The sequence below is a fragment of the Pimephales promelas genome, chromosome 1 (assembly GCF_988280905.1).
Source record: "Pimephales promelas chromosome 1, fPimPro1.hap1.1, whole genome shotgun sequence".
Classification (NCBI taxonomy): Eukaryota; Metazoa; Chordata; class Actinopteri; order Cypriniformes; family Leuciscidae; genus Pimephales; species Pimephales promelas.
The window spans coordinates 30,031,893-30,055,054 of NC_142769.1; the positions used below are offsets into that span (position 1 = coordinate 30,031,893).

Here is a 23,162-nt window from a genome sequence, read left to right on the forward strand (position 1 = left end):
CTAAGTCTCATGGCCCTCTATCAGAATCCAGAGTTTTGAGAAGATTGGGGATACTTAATTTTTCGCCCAAAAAAAAACCGTAAGGGGTAACACTGTCGTTTTTTTTCGGGTCGAAATTTTGAGTTTTGATATCTCAGCACTGGAAGGGTCTAGAGCCTCCATTGTTGCACTCAGGTCTATGTCTCATGGCCCTCTATCAGAATCCAGAGTTTTGAGAAGATTGGGGATACTAAATTTTTCGCCCAAAAAAAAAACGTAAGGGGTAACACTGTCGTTTTTTTTTTCTGGTCGAAATTTTGAATTTCGATATCTCAGCTCTGGAAGGGTCTAGAGCCTCCATTGTTGCACTCAGGTCTATGTCTCATGGCCCTCTATCAGAATCCAGAGTTTTGAGAAGATTGGGGATACTTAATTTTTCGCCCAAAAAAAAAAAACGTAAGGGGTAACACTGTCGTTTTTTTTTTTCTGGTCGAAATTTTTAATTTCGATATCTCAGCTGTGGAAGGGTCTGGGGCCTCCATTTTTTCACTCGGGTCTAAGTCTCACGGCCCTCTATCAGAATCCAGAGTTTTGAGAAGATTGGGGATGCTTCATTTTTCGCCCAAAAAAAAAAACGTAAGGGGTAACACTGTCGTTTTTTTTTCTGGTCGAAATTTTGAATTTCGATATCTCAGCTCTGGAAGGGTCTAGAGCCTCCATTGTTGCACTCAGGTCTAAGTCTCATGGCCCTCTATCAGAATCCAGAGTTTTGAGAAGATTGGGGATACTTAATTTTTCGCCCAAAAAAAAAAACGTAAGGGGTAACACTGTCGTTTTTTTTTCTGGTCGAAATTTTGATTTTCAATATCTCAGCTCTGGAAGGGTCTAGAGCCTCCATTTTTGCACTCAGGTCTATGTCTCATGGCCCTCTATCAGAATCCAGAGTTTTGAGAAGATTGGGGATACTTAATTTTTCGCCCAAAAAAAAAATTGTAAGGGGTAACACTGTCGTTTTTTTTTTCTGGTCGAAATTTTTAATTTCGATATCTCAGCTCTGGAAGGGTCTGGAGCCTCCATTTTTTCACTCGGGTCTAAGTCTCACGGCCCTCTATCAGAATCCAGAGTTTTGAGAAGATTGGGGATGCTTCATTTTTCGCCCAAAAAAAAACAAAACGTAAGGGGTAACACTGTCGTTTTTTTTTTCTGGTCAAAATTTTGAATTTCGATATCTCAGCTCTGGAAGGGTCTAGAGCCCCCATTGTTGCACTCAGGTCTAAGTCTCATGGCCCTCTATCAGAATCCAGAGTTTTGAGAAGATTGGGGATACTTAATTTTTCGCCCAAAAAAAAAAACCGTTAGGGGTAACACTGTCGTTTTTTTTTTCTGGTCGAAATTCTGAATTTCGATATCTCAGCTCTGGAAGGGTCTAGAGCCTCCATTGTTGCACTCAGGTCTATGTCTCATGGCCCTCTATCAGTATCCAGAGTTTTGAGAAGATTGGGGATACTTAATTTTTCGCCCCACAAAAAAAACGTAAGGGGTAACACTGTCGTTTTTTTTTCTGGTCGAAATTTTGATTTTCAATATCTCAGCTCTGGAAGGGTCTAGAGCCTCCATTTTTGCACTCAGGTTTAAGTCTCATGGCCCTCTATCAGAATCCAGAGTTTTGAGAAGATTGGAGAAACTTCATTTTTCACCCGAAAAAGAAAAAAAACGTAAGGGGTAACACTGTCGTTTTTTTTTCTGGTCGAAATTTTGATTTTCGATATCTCAGCTCTGGAAGGGTCTAGAGCCTCCATTTTTGCACTCAGGTCTATGTCTCATGGCCCTCTATCAGAATCCAGAGTTTTGAGAAGATTGGGGATACTTAATTTTTCGCCCAAAAAAAAAATTGTAAGGGGTAACACTGTCGTTTTTTTTTTTCTGGTCGAAATTTTTAATTTCGATATCTCAGCTCTGGAAGGGTCTGGAGCCTCCATTTTTTCACTCGGGTCTAAGTCTCACGGCCCTCTATCAGAATCCAGAGTTTTGAGAAGATTGGGGATGCTTCATTTTTCGCCCAAAAAAAAAAAACGTAAGGGGTAACACTGTCGTTTTTTTTTCTGGTCAAAATTTTGAATTTCGATATCTCAGCTCTGGAAGGGTCTAGAGCCTCCATTGTTGCACTCAGGTCTAAGTCTCATGGCCCTCTATCAGAATCCAGAGTTTTGAGAAGATTGGGGATACTTAATTTTTCGCCCAAAAAAAAAAACCGTTAGGGGTAACACTGTCGTTTTTTTTTTCTGGTCGAAATTTTGAATTTCGATATCTCAGCTCTGGAAGGGTCTAGAGCCTCCATTGTTGCACTCAGGTCTATGTCTCATGGCCCTCTATCAGTATCCAGAGTTTTGAGAAGATTGGGGATACTTAATTTTTCGCCCCAAAAAAAAAACGTAAGGGGTAACACTGTCGTTTTTTTCTCTGGTCGAAATTTTGATTTTCAATATCTCAGCTCTGGAAGGGTCTAGAGCCTCCATTTTTGCACTCAGGTTTAAGTCTCATGGCCCTCTATCAGAATCCAGAGTTTTGAGAAGATTGGAGAAACTTCATTTTTCGCCCGAAAAAAAAACGTAAGGGGTAACACTGTCGTTTTTTTTTTCTGGTCGAAATTTTGATTTTCGATATCTCAGCTCTGGAAGGGTCTAGAGCCTCCATTGTTGCACTCAGGTCTATATCTCATGGCCCTCTATCAGAATCCAGAGTTTTGAGAAGATTGGGGATACTTAATTTTTCGCCCAAAAAAAAACGTAAGGGATAACACTGTAGATTTTTTTTTTCTGGTCGAAATTTTTAATTTCGATATCTCAGCTCTGGAAGGGTCTAGAGCCTCAATTTTTGCACTCAGGTCTAAGGCTCACGGCCCTCTATCAGAATCCAGAGTTTTGAGAAGTTTGGGGATGCTTAATTTTTCGCCCCAAAAAAAACCGTAAGGGGTAACACTGTCGTTTTTTTTTTCGGGTCGAAATTTTGATTTTCGATATCTCAGCTCTGGAAGGGTCTAGAGCCTCCATTGTTGCACTCAGGTCTAAGTCTCATGGCCCTCTATCAGAATCCAGAGTTTTGAGAAGATTGGGGATACTAAATTTTTCGCCCAAAAAAAAAAACGTAAGGGGTAATACTGTTGTTGTTGTTTTTTTCTGGTCGAAATGTTGAATTTCGATATCTCAGCTCTGGAAGGGTCTAGAGCCTCCATTTTTTCACTCAGGTCTAAGTCTCACGGCCCTCTATCAGAATCCAGAGTTTTGAGAAGATTGGGGATGCTTCATTTTTCGCCCAAAAAAAAAAAACGTAAGGGGTAACACTGTCGTTTTTTTTTTTCTGGTCGAAATTTTGAATTTCGATATCTCAGCTCTGGAAGGGTCTAGAGCCTCCATTGTTGCACTCAGGTCTAAGGCTGCGTCCGAAACCGCATACTTCCCTACTATATAGTAGGGAAAAAGCAGTAGGCGAGCGAATAAGTATGTCCGAATCCTTAGTATCCATAAAGAGTAGGCGAGAATTACCAGAGTGACGTACTAATTATCGCGAGATTCGGGCATACGTATACTTATAGTACGTCCGAATATTCCTACTTTCGTACTATATAGTAGGGGAAAACAGTATTTGAAAGGAGTAGTATGTCCGAAACCTCAGTACTCATAAAAAGAGTAGGCGAGAAGTTCCCGGATGATCTCCTGCTTTCGCCAAGATTTTTGAGTGTTCATCCGATGGGTACTCTTCTATCCCAGGAGGCCACGGGAGAGCATTCGTCATTATCAACATCGCGGAGATCAGCGAAGCAGGGGGTTTTCAAATGTGAGTAAACACGGTTCCTTGTGTTTAAATCGTATGTGTTAAACTACTATAGAGTAAACGTTTTAACTGTTGAAGGTCTAAAGGACTTAGACAGTATAGTATAGTTGTAATTTTGCTGTAAACACATGTTTTATTAGTTAGTTAAACAGGGGAGCTCCAGTAAGTAGGCTACACGTAAGTTTCTAAAATGGATTTACATAGCTAACCATATAACGTTACATCTTAAACACGCTTATTTAAAATGTCTATTTACATCTGAAATGAAAATATTGTTTAAGTATTGCAGATGAGCACATCCCAACATGAAAAATACATCTGAGTGATGTAACGTTATGTGTGCTATTATGAAGGATAGTTCACTGTTGTCAACACTACTTACATTAGACAAATGTGCTGTAAATACGGTAAATAAACAAATCTATAAAGTAACTAAACATGTTATATTTAATTTGTCCCTTATTAGTGTTGATATATTAAGGAACATTTAAGTTGGATTAAAAGTGAGTTAACACATCAACCTCAGCATGTAAATTCAGTGTTGAGCTCGTAATGTGAATCTTGTCTGTATGTTACAAGGACAGAAGAACACGCGTGTGTTTATCCGGTGGAGAGGCTCATGATGCTGAATGCTGTCATCAAAGGCTTTGAGTGAGTATACTACAGAAATGGATAACAAAATCTATTCAATGTTAAATTGTAGTTTATTTGAATTATTGTAAATTCAAGTAGAGAAATTACAACACTTTTCTGATTCTTGATTTCTGTGCATTTGCTGCATAGCTTTTGTGGTGGAGCAGGACCTGCAAGGAAAGATGATGGCAGCATTTGTTTTAGGGATTTTACTCAAATATAAAGTAAGGTTATTTTTAATAGATAAATCAAATTACATTGTGTTAAAATGACTGCTTTTGTATAATGTTTGTGCATTTTTGTAGGATCTGAAATGTCTGCAGACTGGTGTGAGCACTGAGGATGAGGAGCCCAGAGGTGCATCCTGGAAGTGGTGCCATGGATGAGTCCCTCCATCTGTCCACCTGCCTTTTACGAGACCCTCGATCTCTCCACCTGCCCTTATTGCCTCAGATTGTGAAGCGCAGCACAACAACAAGCTCCGGCACGAAGGCACAGTCCCCTCTGGTGAATTCATCAGAATAATGCTGCAGAATGGGAACCGCTGTGTTGAGTCGGCATGATGTGGTGTTCAGCGGCTGTAAATACATGCTTGTAGTTTGAATAAAGCTTTGTTTCATGTGTTGTTGACTTGTATAATGCATTTGTTTATTGTGATGGTTACTTTTATTTGTTCTTTTACTCATTTATTCATTTTTATTATTGTTGTCAGTATATAAAATTTAATTATTTAATTAATGTATCCATTAATTCATCGATTGACTGATAATTGAGATGTTTCCCTGCATTTATGAATATAAATGTATTCATGCATAACTGTCATATGAAAAAACAAATTACATTTTGCTTGTTATATTAAGTTATATTTTTAGTATATAAAAAAGTTATATAATTTAGTATTGGTCAGCATTTAATATTATTATTTTGTTTAAGTTTTGGGGTGGGCTAACAATGCAATTCATTCTGAGGTAATATTAATTTTTAAGGAGTGATACTTACATTTTTCGAGTATAAAATCAACAGTTTTCTCCAAAAGAGATCTTCAAGCAGCTGCCCGTCTCCTTTGTGCAGACATTACAAACGCAGAGGAAAACTGTTCTAGGTTGTGCTGTCAAGTCACTGATGTTATGAAGTGTTAGTACACCTGTCGCTCATAATTTAAACTTATAAACGTATTACATATAAGATCATGGAAAGTTACAACAACAGTCATAATGACAAAACAGAAAACATAAAGATCATTGGTTTGTGTACATCATAATAGGCTACAGGAAAAAGGAACAATAACAAGGCTAAATATCTTTAAATAGTTCTTCATAATACATGAAAAATGTTGTTGTTTTGTTGTTGTTGTTATAGGTCTGAGGCATGAAACGAGGTAAATTCATCAAGAAAAGGAGGAAAACTTAAAGGAGAAACGTTTTGGGTATAAAATAAAGAAATTAACAACATTCAAGAGGTGACGATTTGGGGGTTTCTTAATAAAAAAAAATATATCAGCTGTTTCTTCAACAATACCACAACAAAATGAGAAAGTTTCATCAATGTCAAGATATTTATAGATAGAAGAATTAAACGTGTCGCTGTTCATTTCTTCGCGCTTGTGATATGATGATAACGCGTCGTAGTAGGTCACATGATAACGTCAACATGGCAGATGTCCGGTTCTCATTCATACTCAACGAGATTTGGCTATAAAGTACCTACTCTTTTAGCGCTCGTTGAGTAAGTACTTATTGAAATTAAGTACCTACTCATTGAGTATGCGGTTTTGGACGCAGCCTGTGTCTCATGGCCCTCTATCAGAATCCAGAGTTTTGAGAAGATTGGGGATACTAAATTTTTCGCCCAAAAAAAAAAACGTAAGGGGTAACACTGTTGTTTTTTTTTTCTGGTCGAAATGTTGAATTTCGATATCTCAGCTCTGGAAGGGTCTAGAGCCTCCATTGGTGCACTCAGGTCTATGTCTCATGGCCCTCTATCAGAATCCAGAGTTTTGAGAAGATTGGGGATACTTAATTTTTCGCCCAAAAAAAAAAACGTAAGGGGTAACACTGTCGTTTTTTTTTTCTGTTCGAAATTTTTAATTTCGATATCTCAGCTCTGGAAGGGTCTAGAGCCTCCATTTTTCACTCAGGTCTAAGTCTCACGGCCCTCTATCAGAATCCAGAGTTTTGAGAAGATTGGGGATGCTTCATTTTTCGCCCAAAAAAAAAAAACGTAAGGGGTAACACTGTCGTTTTTTTTTCTGGTCGAAATTTTGAATTTCGATATCTCAGCTCTGGAAGGGTCTAGAGCCTCCATTGTTGCACTCAGGTCTAAGTCTCATGGCCCTCTATCAGAATCCAGAGTTTTGAGAAGATTGGGGATACTTAATTTTTCGCCCAAAAAAAAAAAACGTAAGGGGTAACACTGTCGTTTTTTTTTTCTGGTCGAAATTTTGAATTTCGATATCTCAGCTCTGGAAGGGTCTAGAGCCTCCATTGTTGCACTCAGGTCTAAGTCTCATGGCCCTCTATCAGAATCCAGAGTTTTGAGAAGATTGGGGATACTTAATTTTTCGCCCAAAAAAAAAAAACGTAAGGGGTAACACTGTCGTTTTTTTTTCGGGTCGAAATTTTGAGTTTCGACATCTCAGCTCTGGAAGGGTCTAGAGCCTCCATTGTTGCACTCAAGTCTAAGTCTCATGGCCCTCTATCAGAATCCACAGTTTTGAGAAGTTTGGGGATACTTAATTTTTCGCCCAAAAAAAAAAAACGTAAGGGGTAACACTGTCGTTTTTTTTTCGTGTCGAAATTTTGAGTTTCGACATCTCAGCTCTGGAAGGGTCTAGAGCCTCCATTGTTGCACTCAGGTCTATGTCTCATGGCCCGCTATCAGAATCCAGAGTTTTGAGAAGATTGGGGATACTTAATTTTTCGCCCCAAAAAAAAAACGTAAGGGGTAACACTGTGGTTTTTTTTTCTGGTCGAAATTTTGATTTTCAATATCTCAGCTCTGGAAGGGTCTAGAGCCTCCATTGTTGCACTCAGGTCTATATCTCATGGCCCTCTATCAGAATCCAGAGTTTTGAGAAGATTGGGAATACTTAATTTTTCGCCCAAAAAAAAAAACGTAAGGGGTAGCACTGTCGTTTTTTTTTTCGGGTCGAAATTTTGGGTTTCGACATCTCAGCTCTGGAAAGGTCTAGTGCCTCCATTGTTGCACTCAGGTCTATGTCTCATGGCCCTCTATCAGAATCCAGAGTTTTGAGAAGATTGGGGATACTTAATTTTTCGCCCCCCCAAAAAAAACGTAAGGGGTAACACTGTCGTTTTTTTTTCTGGTCGAAATTTTGATTTTCAATATCTCAGCTCTGGAAGGGTCTAGAGCCTCCATTGTTGCACTCAGGTCTAAGTCTCATGGCCCTCTATCAGAATCCAGAGTTTTGAGAAGATTGGGGATACTTAATTTTTCGCCCAAAAAAAAAAAACGTAAGGGGTAACACTGTTGTTTTTTTTTTTTTCGGGTCGAAATTTTGATTTTCGATATCTTAGTTCTGGAAGGGTCTAGAGCCTCCATTGTTGCACTCAGGTCTATGTCTCATGGCCCTCTATCAGAATCCAGAGTTTTGAGAAGATTGGGGATACTTAATTTTTCGCCCCCCCCCCCCCCCCCAAAAAAAAAACGTAAGGGGTAACACTGTCGTTTTTTTTCTGGTCGAAATTTTGATTTTCAATATCTCAGCTCTGGAAGGGTCTAGAGCCTCCATTTTTGCACTCAGGTTTAAGTCTCATGGCCCTCTATCAGAATCCAGAGTTTTGAGAAGATTGGAGAAACTTCATTTTTCGCCCGAAAAAAAAAAACGTAATGGGTAACACTGTCGGTTTTTTTTTTCTGGTCGAAATTTTGAATTTTGATATCTCAGCTCTGGAAGGGTCTAAAGCCTCCATTGTTGCACTCAGGTCTATGTCTCATGGCCCTCTATCAGAATCCAGAGTTTTGAGAAGATTGGGGATACTTAATTTTTCGCCCAAAAAAAAAAACGTAAGGGTAAGTAACACTGTCGTTTTTTTTTTCTGGTCGAAATTTTTAATTTCGATATCTCAGCTCTGGAAGGGTCTAGAGCCTCCATTTTTTCACTCAGGTCTAAGTCTCACGGCCCTCTATCAGAATCCAGAGTTTTGAGAAGATTGGGGATGCTTCATTTTTTGCCCAAAAAAAAAAACGTAAGGGGTAACACTGTCGTTTTTTTTTCTGGTCGAAATTTTGAATTTCGATATCTCAGCTCTGGAAGGGTCTAGAGCCTCCATTGTTGCACTCAGGTCTAAGTCTCATGGCCCTCTATCAGAATCCAGAGTTTTGAGAAGATTGGGGATACTACATTTTTCGCCCAAAAAAAAAAACGTAAGGGGTAACACTGTTGTTTTTTTTTTCTGGTCGAAATGTTAAATTTCGATATCTCAGCTCTGAAAGGGTCTAGAGCCTCCATTGTTGCACTCAGGTCTATGTCTCATGGCCCTCTATCAGAATCCAGAGTTTTGAGAAGATTGGGGATACTTAATTTTTCGCCCAAAAAAAAAAACGTAAGGGGTAACACTGTCGTTTTTTTTTTTTCTGGTCGAAATTTTTAATTTCGATATCTCAGCTCTGGAAGGGTCTAGAGCCTCCATTTTTTCACTCAGGTCTAAGTCTCACGGCCCTCTATCAGAATCCAGAGTTTTGAGAAGATTGGGGATGCTTCATTTTTCGCCCAAAAAAAAAAACGTAAGGGGTAACACTGTCGTTTTTTTTTCTGGTCGAAATTTTGAATTTCGATATCTCAGCTCTGGAAGGGTCTAGAGCCTCCATTGTTGCACTCAGGTCTAAGTCTCATGGCCCTCTATCAGAATCCAGAGTTTTGAGAAGATTGGGGATACTTAATTTTTCGCCCAAAAAAAAAAACGTAAGGGGTAACACTGTCGTTTTTTTTTTCGGGTCGAAATTTTGATTTTCGATATCTTAGTTCTGGAAGGGTCTAGAGCCTCCATTGTTGCACTCAAGTCTAAGTCTCATGGCCCTCTATCAGAATCCACAGTTTTGAGAAGATTGGGGATACTTAATTTTTCGCCCAAAAAAAAAAAACGTAAGGGGTAACACTGTCGTTTTTTTTTTCGGGTCGAAATTTTGAGTTTCGACATCTCAGCTCTGGAAGGGTCTAGAGCCTCCATTGTTGCACTCAAGTCTAAGTCTCTGGGCCCTCTATCAGAATCCAGAGTTTTGAGAAGATTGGGGATACTTAATTTTTCGCCCAAAAAAAAAAAAACGTAAGGGGTAACACTGTCGTTTTTTTTTTCTGGTCGAAATTTTGAATTTCGATATCTCAGCTCTGGAAGGGTCTAGAGCCTCCATTGTTGCACTCAGGTCTATGTTTCATGGCCCTCTATCAGAATCCAGAGTTTTGAGAAGATTGGGGATACTTAATTTTTCGCCCAAAAAAAAAAACGTAAGGGGTAACACTGTCGTTTTTTTTTTTCGGGTCGAAATTTTGATTTTCGATATCTTAGTTCTGGAAGGGTCTAGAGCCTCCATTGTTGCACTCAAGTCTAAGTCTCATGGCCCTCTATCAGAATCCACAGTTTTGAGAAGATTGGGGATACTTAATTTTTCGCCCAAAAAAAAAAAACGTAAGGGGTAACACTGTCGTTTTTTTTTTCGGGTCGAAATTTTGAGTTTCGACATCTCAGCTCTGGAAGGGTCTAGAGCCTCCATTGTTGCACTCAAGTCTAAGTCTCTGGGCCCTCTATCAGAATCCAGAGTTTTGAGAAGATTGGGGATACTTAATTTTTCGCCCAAAAAAAAAAAAACGTAAGGGGTAACACTGTCGTTTTTTTTTTCTGGTCGAAATTTTGAATTTCGATATCTCAGCTCTGGAAGGGTCTAGAGCCTCCATTGTTGCACTCAGGTCTATGTTTCATGGCCCTCTATCAGAATCCAGAGTTTTGAGAAGATTGGGGATACTAAATTTTTCGCCCCAAAAAAAAAAACGTAAGGGGTAACACTGTCGTTTTTTTTTTTCTGGTCGAAATTTTGAATTTCGATATCTCAGCTCTGGAAGGGTCTAGATTCTCCATTGTTGCACTCAGGTCTATGTCTCATGGCCCTCTATCAGAATCCAGAGTTTTGAGAAGATTGGGGATACTTAATTTTTCGCCCAAAAAAAAAACGTTAGGGGTAACACTGTCGTTTTTTTTTTCTGGTCGAAATTTTGAATTTCGATATCTCAGCTCTGGAAGGGTCTAGAGCCTCCATTGTTGCACTCAGGTCTAAGTCTCATGGCCCTCTATCAGTATCCAGAGTTTTGAGAAGATTGGGGATACTTAATTTTTCGCCCCCAAAAAAAACGTAAGGGGTAACACTGTCGTTTTTTTTTCTGGTCGAAATTTTGATTTTCAATATCTCAGCTCTGGAAGGGTCTAGAGCCTCCATTTTTGCACTCAGGTCTATGTCTCATGGCCCTCTATCAGAATCCAGAGTTTTGAGAAGATTGGGGATACTTAATTTTTCGCCCAAAAAAAAAATTGTAAGGGGTAACACTGTCGTTTTTTTTTTTCTGGTCGAAATTTTTAATTTCGATATCTCAGCTCTGGAAGGGTCTGGAGCCTCCATTTTTTCACTCGGGTCTAAGTCTCACGGCCCTCTATCAGAATCCAGAGTTTTGAGAAGATTGGGGATGCTTCATTTTTCGCCCAAAAAAAAAAAAAACGTAAGGGGTAACACTGTCGTTTTTTTTTCTGGTCAAAATTTTGAATTTCGATATCTCAGCTCTGGAAGGGTCTAGAGCCTCCATTGTTGCACTCAGGTCTAAGTCTCATGGCCCTCTATCAGAATCCAGAGTTTTGAGAAGATTGGGGATACTTAATTTTTCGCCCAAAAAAAAAAACCGTTAGGGGTAACACTGTCGTTTTTTTTTTCTGGTCGAAATTTTGAATTTCGATATCTCAGCTCTGGAAGGGTCTAGAGCCTCCATTGTTGCACTCAGGTCTATGTCTCATGGCCCTCTATCAGTATCCAGAGTTTTGAGAAGATTGGGGATACTTAATTTTTCGCCCCAAAAAAAAACGTAAGGGGTAACACTGTCGTTTTTTTCTCTGGTCGAAATTTTGATTTTCAATATCTCAGCTCTGGAAGGGTCTAGAGCCTCCATTTTTGCACTCAGGTTTAAGTCTCATGGCCCTCTATCAGAATCCAGAGTTTTGAGAAGATTGGAGAAACTTCATTTTTCGCCCGAAAAAAAAAACGTAAGGGGTAACACTGTCGTTTTTTTTTTCTGGTCGAAATTTTGATTTTCGATATCTCAGCTCTGGAAGGGTCTAGAGCCTCCATTGTTGCACTCAGGTCTATATCTCATGGCCCTCTATCAGAATCCAGAGTTTTGAGAAGATTGGGGATACTTAATTTTTCGCCCAAAAAAAAACGTAAGGGATAACACTGTAGATTTCTTTTTTCTGGTCGAAATTTTTAATTTCGATATCTCAGCTCTGGAAGGGTCTAGAGCCTCAATTTTTGCACTCAGGTCTAAGGCTCACGGCCCTCTATCAGAATCCAGAGTTTTGAGAAGTTTGGGGATGCTTAATTTTTCGCCCCAAAAAAAACCGTAAGGGGTAACACTGTCGTTTTTTTTTTCGGGTCGAAATTTTGATTTTCGATATCTCAGCTCTGGAAGGGTCTAGAGCCTCCATTGTTGCACTCAGGTCTAAGTCTCATGGCCCTCTATCAGAATCCAGAGTTTTGAGAAGATTGGGGATACTAAATTTTTCGCCCAAAAAAAAAACGTAAGGGGTAATACTGTTGTTGTTGTTTTTTTCTGGTCGAAATGTTGAATTTCGATATCTCAGCTCTGGAAGGGTCTAGAGCCTCCATTTTTTCACTCAGGTCTAAGTCTCACGGCCCTCTATCAGAATCCAGAGTTTTGAGAAGATTGGGGATGCTTCATTTTTCGCCCAAAAAAAAAAACGTAAGGGGTAACACTGTCGTTTTTTTTTTCTGGTCGAAATTTTGAATTTCGATATCTCAGCTCTGGAAGGGTCTAGAGCCTCCATTGTTGCACTCAGGTCTAAGGCTGCGTCCGAAACCGCATACTTCCCTACTATATAGTAGGGAAAAAGCAGTAGGCGAGCGAATAAGTATGTCCGAATCCTTAGTATCCATAAAGAGTAGGCGAGAATTACCAGAGTGACGTACTAATTATCGCGAGATTCGGGCATACGTATACTTATAGTAGGTCCGAATATTCCTACTTTCGTACTATATAGTAGGGGAAAACAGTATTTGAAAGGAGTAGTATGTCCGAAACCTCAGTACTCATAAAAAGAGTAGGCGAGAAGTTCCCGGATGATCTCCTGCTTTCGCCAAGATTTTTGAGTGTTCATCCGATGGGTACTCTTCTATCCCAGGAGGCCACGGGAGAGCATTCGTCATTATCAACATCGCGGAGATCAGCGAAGCAGGGGGTTTTCAAATGTGAGTAAACACGGTTCCTTGTGTTTAAATCGTATGTGTTAAACTACTATAGAGTAAACGTTTTAACTGTTGAAGGTCTAAAGGACTTAGACAGTATAGTATAGTTGTAATTTTGCTGTAAACACATGTTTTATTAGTTAGTTAAACAGGGGAGCTCCAGTAAGTAGGCTACACGTAAGTTTCTAAAATGGATTTACATAGCTAACCATATAACGTTACATCTTAAACACGCTTATTTAAAATGTCTATTTACATCTGAAATGAAAATATTGTTTAAGTATTGCAGATGAGCACATCCCAACATGAAAAATACATCTGAGTGATGTAACGTTATGTGTGCTATTATGAAGGATAGTTCACTGTTGTCAACACTACTTACATTAGACAAATGTGCTGTAAATACGGTAAATAAACAAATCTATAAAGTAACTAAACATGTTATATTTAATTTGTCCCTTATTAGTGTTGATATATTAAGGAACATTTAAGTTGGATTAAAAGTGAGTTAACACATCAACCTCAGCATGTAAATTCAGTGTTGAGCTCGTAATGTGAATCTTGTCTGTATGTTACAAGGACAGAAGAACACGCGTGTGTTTATCCGGTGGAGAGGCTCATGATGCTGAATGCTGTCATCAAAGGCTTTGAGTGAGTATACTACAGAAATGGATAACAAAATCTATTCAATGTTAAATTGTAGTTTATTTGAATTATTGTAAATTCAAGTAGAGAAATTACAACACTTTTCTGATTCTTGATTTCTGTGCATTTGCTGCATAGCTTTTGTGGTGGAGCAGGACCTGCAAGGAAAGATGATGGCAGCATTTGTTTTAGGGATTTTACTCAAATATAAAGTAAGGTTATTTTTAATAGATAAATCAAATTACATTGTGTTAAAATGACTGCTTTTGTATAATGTTTGTGCATTTTTGTAGGATCTGAAATGTCTGCAGACTGGTGTGAGCACTGAGGATGAGGAGCCCAGAGGTGCATCCTGGAAGTGGTGCCATGGATGAGTCCCTCCATCTGTCCACCTGCCTTTTACGAGACCCTCGATCTCTCCACCTGCCCTTATTGCCTCAGATTGTGAAGCGCAGCACAACAACAAGCTCCGGCACGAAGGCACAGTCCCCTCTGGTGAATTCATCAGAATAATGCTGCAGAATGGGAACCGCTGTGTTGAGTCGGCATGATGTGGTGTTCAGCGGCTGTAAATACATGCTTGTAGTTTGAATAAAGCTTTGTTTCATGTGTTGTTGACTTGTATAATGCATTTGTTTATTGTGATGGTTACTTTTATTTGTTCTTTTACTCATTTATTCATTTTTATTATTGTTGTCAGTATATAAAATTTAATTATTTAATTAATGTATCCATTAATTCATCGATTGACTGATAATTGAGATGTTTCCCTGCATTTATGAATATAAATGTATTCATGCATAACTGTCATATGAAAAAACAAATTACATTTTGCTTGTTATATTAAGTTATATTTTTAGTATATAAAAAAGTTATATAATTTAGTATTGGTCAGCATTTAATATTATTAATTTGGTTAAGTTTTGGGGTGGGCTAACAATGCAATTCATTCTGAGGTAATATTAATTTTTAAGGAGTGATACTTACATTTTTCGAGTATAAAATCAACAGTTTTCTCCAAAAGAGATCTTCAAGCAGCTGCCCGTCTCCTTTGTGCAGACATTACAAACGCAGAGGTAAACTGTTCTAGGTTGTGCTGTCAAGTCACTGATGTTATGAAGTGTTAGTACACCTGTCGCTCATAATTTAAACTTATAAACGTATTACATATAAGATCATGGAAAGTTACAACAACAGTCATAATGACAAAACAGAAAACATAAAGATCATTGGTTTGTGTACATCATAATAGGCTACAGGAAAAAGGAACAATAACAAGGCTAAATATCTTTAAATAGTTCTTCATAATACATGAAAAATGTTGTTGTTTTGTTGTTGTTGTTATAGGTCTGAGGCATGAAACGAGGTAAATTCATCAAGAAAAGGAGGAAAACTTAAAGGAGAAACGTTTTGGGTATAAAATAAAGAAATTAACAACATTCAAGAGGTGACGATTTGGGGGTTTCTTAATAAAAAAAAATATATCAGCTGTTTCTTCAACAATACCACAACAAAATGAGAAAGTTTCATCAATGTCAAGATATTTATAGATAGAAGAATTAAACGTGTCGCTGTTCATTTCTTCGCGCTTGTGATATGATGATAACGCGTCGTAGTAGGTCACATGATAACGTCAACATGGCAGATGTCCGGTTCTCATTCATACTCAACGAGATTTGGCTATAAAGTACCTACTCTTTTAGCGCTCGTTGAGTAAGTACTTATTGAAATTAAGTACCTACTCATTGAGTATGCGGTTTTGGACGCAGCCTGTGTCTCATGGCCCTCTATCAGAATCCAGAGTTTTGAGAAGATTGGGGATACTAAATTTTTCGCCCAAAAAAAAAAACGTAAGGGGTAACACTGTTGTTTTTTTTTTTCTGGTCGAAATGTTGAATTTCGATATCTCAGCTCTGGAAGGGTCTAGAGCCTCCATTGGTGCACTCAGGTCTATGTCTCATGGCCCTCTATCAGAATCCAGAGTTTTGAGAAGATTGGGGATACTTAATTTTTCGCCCAAAAAAAAAAACGTAAGGGGTAACACTGTCGTTTTTTTTTCTGTTCGAAATTTTTAATTTCGATATCTCAGCTCTGGAAGGGTCTAGAGCCTCCATTTTTCACTCAGGTCTAAGTCTCACGGCCCTCTATCAGAATCCAGAGTTTTGAGAAGATTGGGGATGCTTCATTTTTCGCCCAAAAAAAAAAGCGTAAGGGGTAACACTGTCGTTTTTTTTTCTGGTCGAAATTTTGAATTTCGATATCTCAGCTCTGGAAGGGTCTAGAGCCTCCATTGTTGCACTCAGGTCTAAGTCTCATGGCCCTCTATCAGAATCCAGAGTTTTGAGAAGATTGGGGATACTTAATTTTTCGCCCAAAAAAAAAAAACGTAAGGGGTAACACTGTCGTTTTTTTTTTCTGGTCGAAATTTTGAATTTCGATATCTCAGCTCTGGAAGGGTCTAGAGCCTCCATTTTTTCACTCAGGTCTAAGTCTCACGGCCCTCTATCAGAATCCAGAGTTTTGAGAAGATTGGGGATGCTTCATTTTTCGCCCAAAAAAAAAAAACGTAAGGGGTAACACTGTCGTTTTTTTTTCTGGTCGAAATTTTGAATTTCGATATCTCAGCTCTGGAAGGGTCTAGAGCCTCCATTGTTGCACTCAGGTCTAAGTCTCATGGCCCTCTATCAGAATCCAGAGTTTTGAGAAGATTGGGGATACTTAATTTTTCGCCCAAAAAAAAAAAACGTAAGGGGTAACACTGTCGTTTTTTTTTCGGGTCGAAATTTTGAGTTTCGACATCTCAGCTCTGGAAGGGTCTAGAGCCTCCATTGTTGCACTCAAGTCTAAGTCTCATGGCCCTCTATCAGAATCCACAGTTTTGAGAAGTTTGGGGATACTTAATTTTTCGCCCAAAAAAAAAAAACGTAAGGGGTAACACTGTCGTTTTTTTTTCGTGTCGAAATTTTGAGTTTCGACATCTCAGCTCTGGAAGGGTCTAGAGCCTCCATTGTTGCACTCAGGTCTATGTCTCATGGCCCGCTATCAGAATCCAGAGTTTTGAGAAGATTGGGGATACTTAATTTTTCGCCCCAAAAAAAAAACGTAAGGGGTAACACTGTCGTTTTTTTTTCTGGTCGAAATTTTGATTTTCAATATCTCAGCTCTGGAAGGGTCTAGAGCCTCCATTGTTGCACTCAGGTCTATATCTCATGGCCCTCTATCAGAATCCAGAGTTTTGAGAAGATTGGGAATACTTAATTTTTCGCCCAAAAAAAAAAACGTAAGGGGTAGCACTGTCGTTTTTTTTTTCGGGTCGAAATTTTGGGTTTCGACATCTCAGCTCTGGAAAGGTCTAGTGCCTCCATTGTTGCACTCAGGTCTATGTCTCATGGCCCTCTATCAGAATCCAGAGTTTTGAGAAGATTGGGGATACTTAATTTTTCGCCCCCCCAAAAAAAACGTAAGGGGTAACACTGTCGTTTTTTTTTCTGGTCGAAATTTTGATTTTCAATATCTCAGCTCTGGAAGGGTCTAGAGCCTCCATTGTTGCACTCAGGTCTAAGTCTCATGGCCCTCTATCAGAATCCAGAGTTTTGAGAAGATTGGGGATACTTAATTTTTCGCCCAAAAAAAAAAAACGTAAGGGGTAACACTGTTGTTTTTTTTTTTTTCGGGTCGAAATTTTGATTTTCGATATCTTAGTTCTGGAAGGGTCTAGAGCCTCCATTGTTGCACTCAGGTCTATGTCTCATGGCCCTCTATCAGAATCCAGAGTTTTGAGAAGATTGGGGATACTTAATTTTTCGCCCCAAAAAAAAAACGTAAGGGGTAACACTGTCGTTTTTTTTCTGGTCGAAATTTTGAGTTTCGATATCTCAGCTCTGGAAGGGTCTAGAGCCTCCATTGTTGCACTCAGGTCTATGTCTCATGGCCCTCTATCAGAATCCAGAGTTTTGAGAAGATTGGGGATACTTAATTTTTCGCCCCCCCCCCCCCCCCAAAAAAAAAACGTAAGGGGTAACACTGTCGTTTTTTTTCTGGTCGAAATTTTGATTTTCAATATCTCAGCTCTGGAAGGGTCTAGAGCCTCCATTTCATTTTTGCACTCAGGTTTAAGTCTCATGGCCCTCTATCAGAATCCAGAGTTTTGAGAAGATTGGAGAAACTTCATTTTTCGCCCGAAAAAAAAAAACGTAATGGGTAACACTGTCGGTTTTTTTTTTCTGGTCGAAATTTTGAATTTTGATATCTCAGCTCTGGAAGGGTCTAAAGCCTCCATTGTTGCACTCAGGTCTATGTCTCATGGCCCTCTATCAGAATCCAGAGTTTTGAGAAGATTGGGGATACTTAATTTTTCGCCCAAAAAAAAAAACGTAAGGGTAAGTAACACTGTCGTTTTTTTTTTCTGGTCGAAATTTTTAATTTCGATATCTCAGCTCTGGAAGGGTCTAGAGCCTCCATTTTTTCACTCAGGTCTAAGTCTCACGGCCCTCTATCAGAATCCAGAGTTTTGAGAAGATTGGGGATGCTTCATTTTTTGCCCAAAAAAAAAAACGTAAGGGGTAACACTGTCGTTTTTTTTTCTGGTCGAAATTTTGAATTTCGATATCTCAGCTCTGGAAGGGTCTAGAGCCTCCATTGTTGCACTCAGGTCTAAGTCTCATGGCCCTCTATCAGAATCCAGAGTTTTGAGAAGATTGGGGATACTACATTTTTCGCCCAAAAAAAAAAACGTAAGGGGTAACACTGTTGTTTTTTTTTTCTGGTCGAAATGTTAAATTTCGATATCTCAGCTCTGAAAGGGTCTAGAGCCTCCATTGTTGCACTCAGGTCTATGTCTCATGGCCCTCTATCAGAATCCAGAGTTTTGAGAAGTTTGGGGATACTTAATTTTTCGCCCAAAAAAAAAAACGTAAGGGGTAACACTGTCGTTTTTTTTTTTTTCTGGTCGAAATTTTTAATTTCGATATCTCAGCTCTGGAAGGGTCTAGAGCCTCCATTTTTTCACTCAGGTCTAAGTCTCACGGCCCTCTATCAGAATCCAGAGTTTTGAGAAGATTGGGGATGCTTCATTTTTCGCCCAAAAAAAAAACGTAAGGGGTAACACTGTCGTTTTTTTTTCTGGTCGAAATTTTGAATTTCGATATCTCAGCTCTGGAAGGGTCTAGAGCCTCCATTGTTGCACTCAGGTCTAAGTCTCATGGCCCTCTATCAGAATCCAGAGTTTTGAGAAGATTGGGGATACTTAATTTTTCGCCCAAAAAAAAAAACGTAAGGGGTAACACTGTCGTTTTTTTTTTTCGGGTCGAAATTTTGATTTTCGATATCTTAGTTCTGGAAGGGTCTAGAGCCTCCATTGTTGCACTCAAGTCTAAGTCTCATGGCCCTCTATCAGAATCCACAGTTTTGAGAAGATTGGGGATACTTAATTTTTCGCCCAAAAAAAAAAAACGTAAGGGGTAACACTGTCGTTTTTTTTTTCGGGTCGAAATTTTGAGTTTCGACATCTCAGCTCTGGAAGGGTCTAGAGCCTCCATTGTTGCACTCAAGTCTAAGTCTCTGGGCCCTCTATCAGAATCCAGAGTTTTGAGAAGATTGGGGATACTTAATTTTTCGCCCAAAAAAAAAAAACGTAAGGGGTAACACTGTCGTTTTTTTTTTCTGGTCGAAATTTTGAATTTCGATATCTCAGCTCTGGAAGGGTCTAGAGCCTCCATTGTTGCACTCAGGTCTATGTTTCATGGCCCTCTATCAGAATCCAGAGTTTTGAGAAGATTGGGGATACTTAATTTTTCGCCCAAAAAAAAAAACGTAAGGGGTAACACTGTCGTTTTTTTTTTCGGGTCGAAATTTTGATTTTCGATATCTTAGTTCTGGAAGGGTCTAGAGCCTCCATTGTTGCACTCAAGTCTAAGTCTCATGGCCCTCTATCAGAATCCACAGTTTTGAGAAGATTGGGGATACTTAATTTTTCGCCCAAAAAAAAAAAACGTAAGGGGTAACACTGTCGTTTTTTTTTTCGGGTCGAAATTTTGAGTTTCGACATCTCAGCTCTGGAAGGGTCTAGAGCCTCCATTGTTGCACTCAAGTCTAAGTCTCTGGGCCCTCTATCAGAATCCAGAGTTTTGAGAAGATTGGGGATACTTAATTTTTCGCCCAAAAAAAAAAAAACGTAAGGGGTAACACTGTCGTTTTTTTTTTCTGGTCGAAATTTTGAATTTCGATATCTCAGCTCTGGAAGGGTCTAGAGCCTCCATTGTTGCACTCAGGTCTATGTTTCATGGCCCTCTATCAGAATCCAGAGTTTTGAGAAGATTGGGGATACTAAATTTTTCGCCCAAAAAAAAAAACGTAAGGGGTAACACTGTCGTTTTTTTTTTTCTGGTCGAAATTTTGAATTTCGATATCTCAGCTCTGGAAGGGTCTAGATTCTCCATTGTTGCACTCAGGTCTATGTCTCATGGCCCTCTATCAGAATCCAGAGTTTTGAGAAGATTGGGGATACTTCATTTTTCGCCCCCAAAAAAAAACGTAAGGGGTAACACTGTCGTTTTTTTTCTGGTCGACATTTTGATTTTCGATATCTCAGCTCTGGAAGGGTCTAGAGCCTCCATTGTTGCACTCAGGTCTATGTCTCATGGCCCTCTATCAGAATCCAGAGTTTTGAGAAGATTGGGGATACTTAATTTTTCGCCCCAAAAAAAACGTAAGGGGTAACACTGTCGTTTTTTTTTTTCTGGTCGAAATTTTTAATTTCGATATCTCAGCTCTGGAAGGGTCTAGAGCCTCCATTGTTGCACTCAGGTCTATGTCTCATGGCCCTCTATCAGAATCCAGAGTTTTGAGAAGATTGGGGATACTTAATTTTTCGCCCCAAAAAAAAAACGTAAGGGGTAACACTGTCGTTTTTTTTCTGGTCGAAATTTTGAGTTTCGATATCTCAGCTCTGGAAGGGTCTAGAGCCTCCATTGTTGCACTCAGGTCTATGTCTCATGGCCCTCTATCAGAATCCAGAGTTTTGAGAAGATTGGGGATACTTAATTTTTCGCCCAAAAAAAAAACGTAAGGGGTAACACTGTCGTTTTTTTTCTGGTCGAAATTTTGAGTTTCGATATCTCAGCTCTGGAAGGGTCTAGAGCCTCCATTGTTGCACTCAGGTCTAAGTCTCATGGCCCTCTATCAGAATCCAGAGTTTTGAGAAGATTGGGGATACTTAATTTTTCGCCCAAAAAAAAAACGTAAGGGGTAACACTGTCGTTTTTTTTCGGGTCGAAATTTTGAGTTTTGATATCTCAGCACTGGAAGGGTCTAGAGCCTCCATTGTTGCACTCAGGTCTATGTCTCATGGCCCTCTATCAGAATCCAGAGTTTTGAGAAGATTGGGGATACTTATTTTTCGCCCAAAAAAAAAAAACGTAAGGGGTAACACTGTTGTTGTTTTTTTCTGGTCGAAATTTTGAATTTCGATATCTCAGCTCTGGAAGGGTCTAAAGCCTCCAATGTTGCACTCAGGTCTATGTCTCATGGCCCTCTATCAGAATCCAGAGTTTTGAGAAGATTGGGGATACTTAGTTTTTCGCCCAAAAAAAAAAAACGTAAGGGTAAGTAACACTGTCGTTTTTTTTTCTGGTCGAAATTTTTAATTTCGATATCTCAGCTCTGGAAGGGTCTAGAGCCTCCATTTTTTCACTCAGGTCTAAGTCTCACGGCCCTCTATCAGAATCCAGAGTTTTGAGAAGATTGGGGATGCTTCATTTTTTGCCCAAAAAAAAAAAACGTAAGGGGTAACACTGTCGTTTTTTTTTCTGGTCGAAATGTTAAATTTCGATATCTCAGCTCTGAAAGGGTCTAGAGCCTCCATTGTTGCACTCAGGTCTATGTCTCATGGCCCTCTATCAGAATCCAGAGTTTTGAGAAGATTGGGGATGCTTCATTTTTCGCCCAAAAAAAAAAACGTAAGGGGTAACACTGTCGTTTTTTTTCTGGTCGAAATTTTGAATTTCGATATCTCAGCTCTGGAAGGGTCTAGAGCCTCCATTGTTGCACTCAGGTCTAAGTCTCATGGCCCTCTATCAGAATCCAGAGTTTTGAGAAGATTGGGGATACTTAATTTTTCGCCCAAAAAAAAAAAACGTAAGGGGTAACACTCGTTTTTTTTTTCGGGTCGAAATTTTGATTTTCGATATCTTAGTTCTGGAAGGGTCTAGAGCCTCCATTGTTGCACTCAAGTCTAAGTCTCATGGCCCTCTATCAGAATCCACAGTTTTGAGAAGATTGGGGATACTTAATTTTTCGCCCAAATAAAAAAAAACGTAAGGGGTAACACTGTCGTTTTTTTTTTTCGGGTCGAAATTTTGAGTTTCGACATCTCAGCTCTGGAAGGGTCTAGAGCCTCCATTGTTGCACTCAAGTCTAAGTCTCTGGGCCCTCTATCAGAATCCAGAGTTTTGAGAAGATTGGGGATACTTAATTTTTCGCCCCAAAAAAAAAACGTAAGGGGTAACACTGTCGTTTTTTTTTCTGGTCGAAATTTTGAATTTCGATATCTCAGCTCTGGAAGGGTCTAGAGCCTCCATTGTTGCACTCAGGTCTATGTCTCATGGCCCTCTATCAGAATCCAGAGTTTTGAGAAGATTGGGGATACTAAATTTTTCGCCCAAAAAAAAAACGTAAGGGGTAACACTGTCGTTTTTTTTACGGGTCGAAAGTTTGATTTTCGATATCTCAGCTCTGGAAGGGACTAGAGCCTCCATTGTTGCACTCAGGTCTAAGTCTCATGGCCCTCTATCAGAATCCAGAGTTTTGAGAAGATTGGGGATACTTAATTTTTCGCCCCCCCCCAAAAAAAACGTAAGGGGTAACACTGTCGTTTTTTTTTTTCGGGTCGAAATTTTGAGTTTCGACATCTCAACTCTGGAAGGGTCTAGAGCCTCCATTGTTGCACTCAGGTCTATGTCTCATGGCCCTCTATCAGAATCCAGAGTTTTGAGAAGATTGGGGATACTTAATTTTTTGCCCAAAAAAAAAAAACGTAAGGGGTAACACTGTCGTTTTTTTTTCTGGTCGAAATTTTGAATTTCGATATCTCAGCTCTGGAAGGGTCTAGAGCCTCCATTGTTGCACTCAGGTCTAAGTCTCATGGCCCTCTATCAGAATCCAAAGTTTTGAGAAGATTAGGGATTCTTAATTTTTCGCCCCCCAAAAAAAACGTAAGGGGTAACACTGTCGTTTTTTTTACGGGTCGAAATTTTGATTTTTGATATCTCAGCTCTGGAAGGGTCTAGAGCCTCCATTGTTGCACTCAGGTCTAAGTCTCATGGCCCTCTATCAGAATCCAGAGTTTTGAGAAGATTGGGGATACTTCATTTTTCGCCCCCCCCCCCCCCCAAAAAAAACGTAAGGGGTAACACTGTCGTTTTTTTTTCTGGTCGAAATTTTGATTTTCAATATCTCAGCTCTGGAAGGGTCTAGAGCCTCCATTTTTGCACTCAGGTTTAAGTCTCATGGCCCTCTATCAGAATCCAGAGTTTTGAGAAGATTGGAGAAACTTCATTTTTCGCCCGAAAAAAAAACGTAATGGGTAACACTGTCGGTTT

The 23,162-nt window shown here is 39.3% G+C and overlaps 3 long non-coding RNA genes across 6 annotated transcripts in view; all 3 read left to right on the forward strand.

The window, feature by feature from the left end:
• LOC148998447 (uncharacterized) overlaps positions 1–23,162 on the forward strand; it is a 63,193-nt gene that overhangs the window by 27,229 nt on the left and 12,802 nt on the right. The gene's annotated exons all lie outside the window — the stretch shown is intronic.
• Positions 3,417–5,082, forward strand: LOC148998448 (uncharacterized). 2 transcript variants are annotated; one of them, XR_016158731.1, is made up of 4 exons: positions 3,417–3,813; positions 4,390–4,461; positions 4,594–4,667; positions 4,749–5,082. It is a non-coding gene; the product is annotated as an uncharacterized LOC148998448 (long non-coding RNA). The 2 variants fall into 2 exon arrangements; XR_016158737.1 differs by having other exon boundaries at positions 4,395–4,461.
• LOC120484644 (uncharacterized) lies at positions 12,771–14,193 on the forward strand. 3 transcript variants are annotated; one of them, XR_016158710.1, is made up of 4 exons: positions 12,771–12,924; positions 13,501–13,572; positions 13,705–13,778; positions 13,860–14,193. It is a non-coding gene; the product is annotated as an uncharacterized LOC120484644 (long non-coding RNA). The 3 variants fall into 3 exon arrangements; XR_016158764.1 differs by having other exon boundaries at positions 12,772–12,924; positions 13,506–13,572; XR_016158659.1 differs by lacking the exon at positions 12,771–12,924 and having other exon boundaries at positions 12,943–13,572.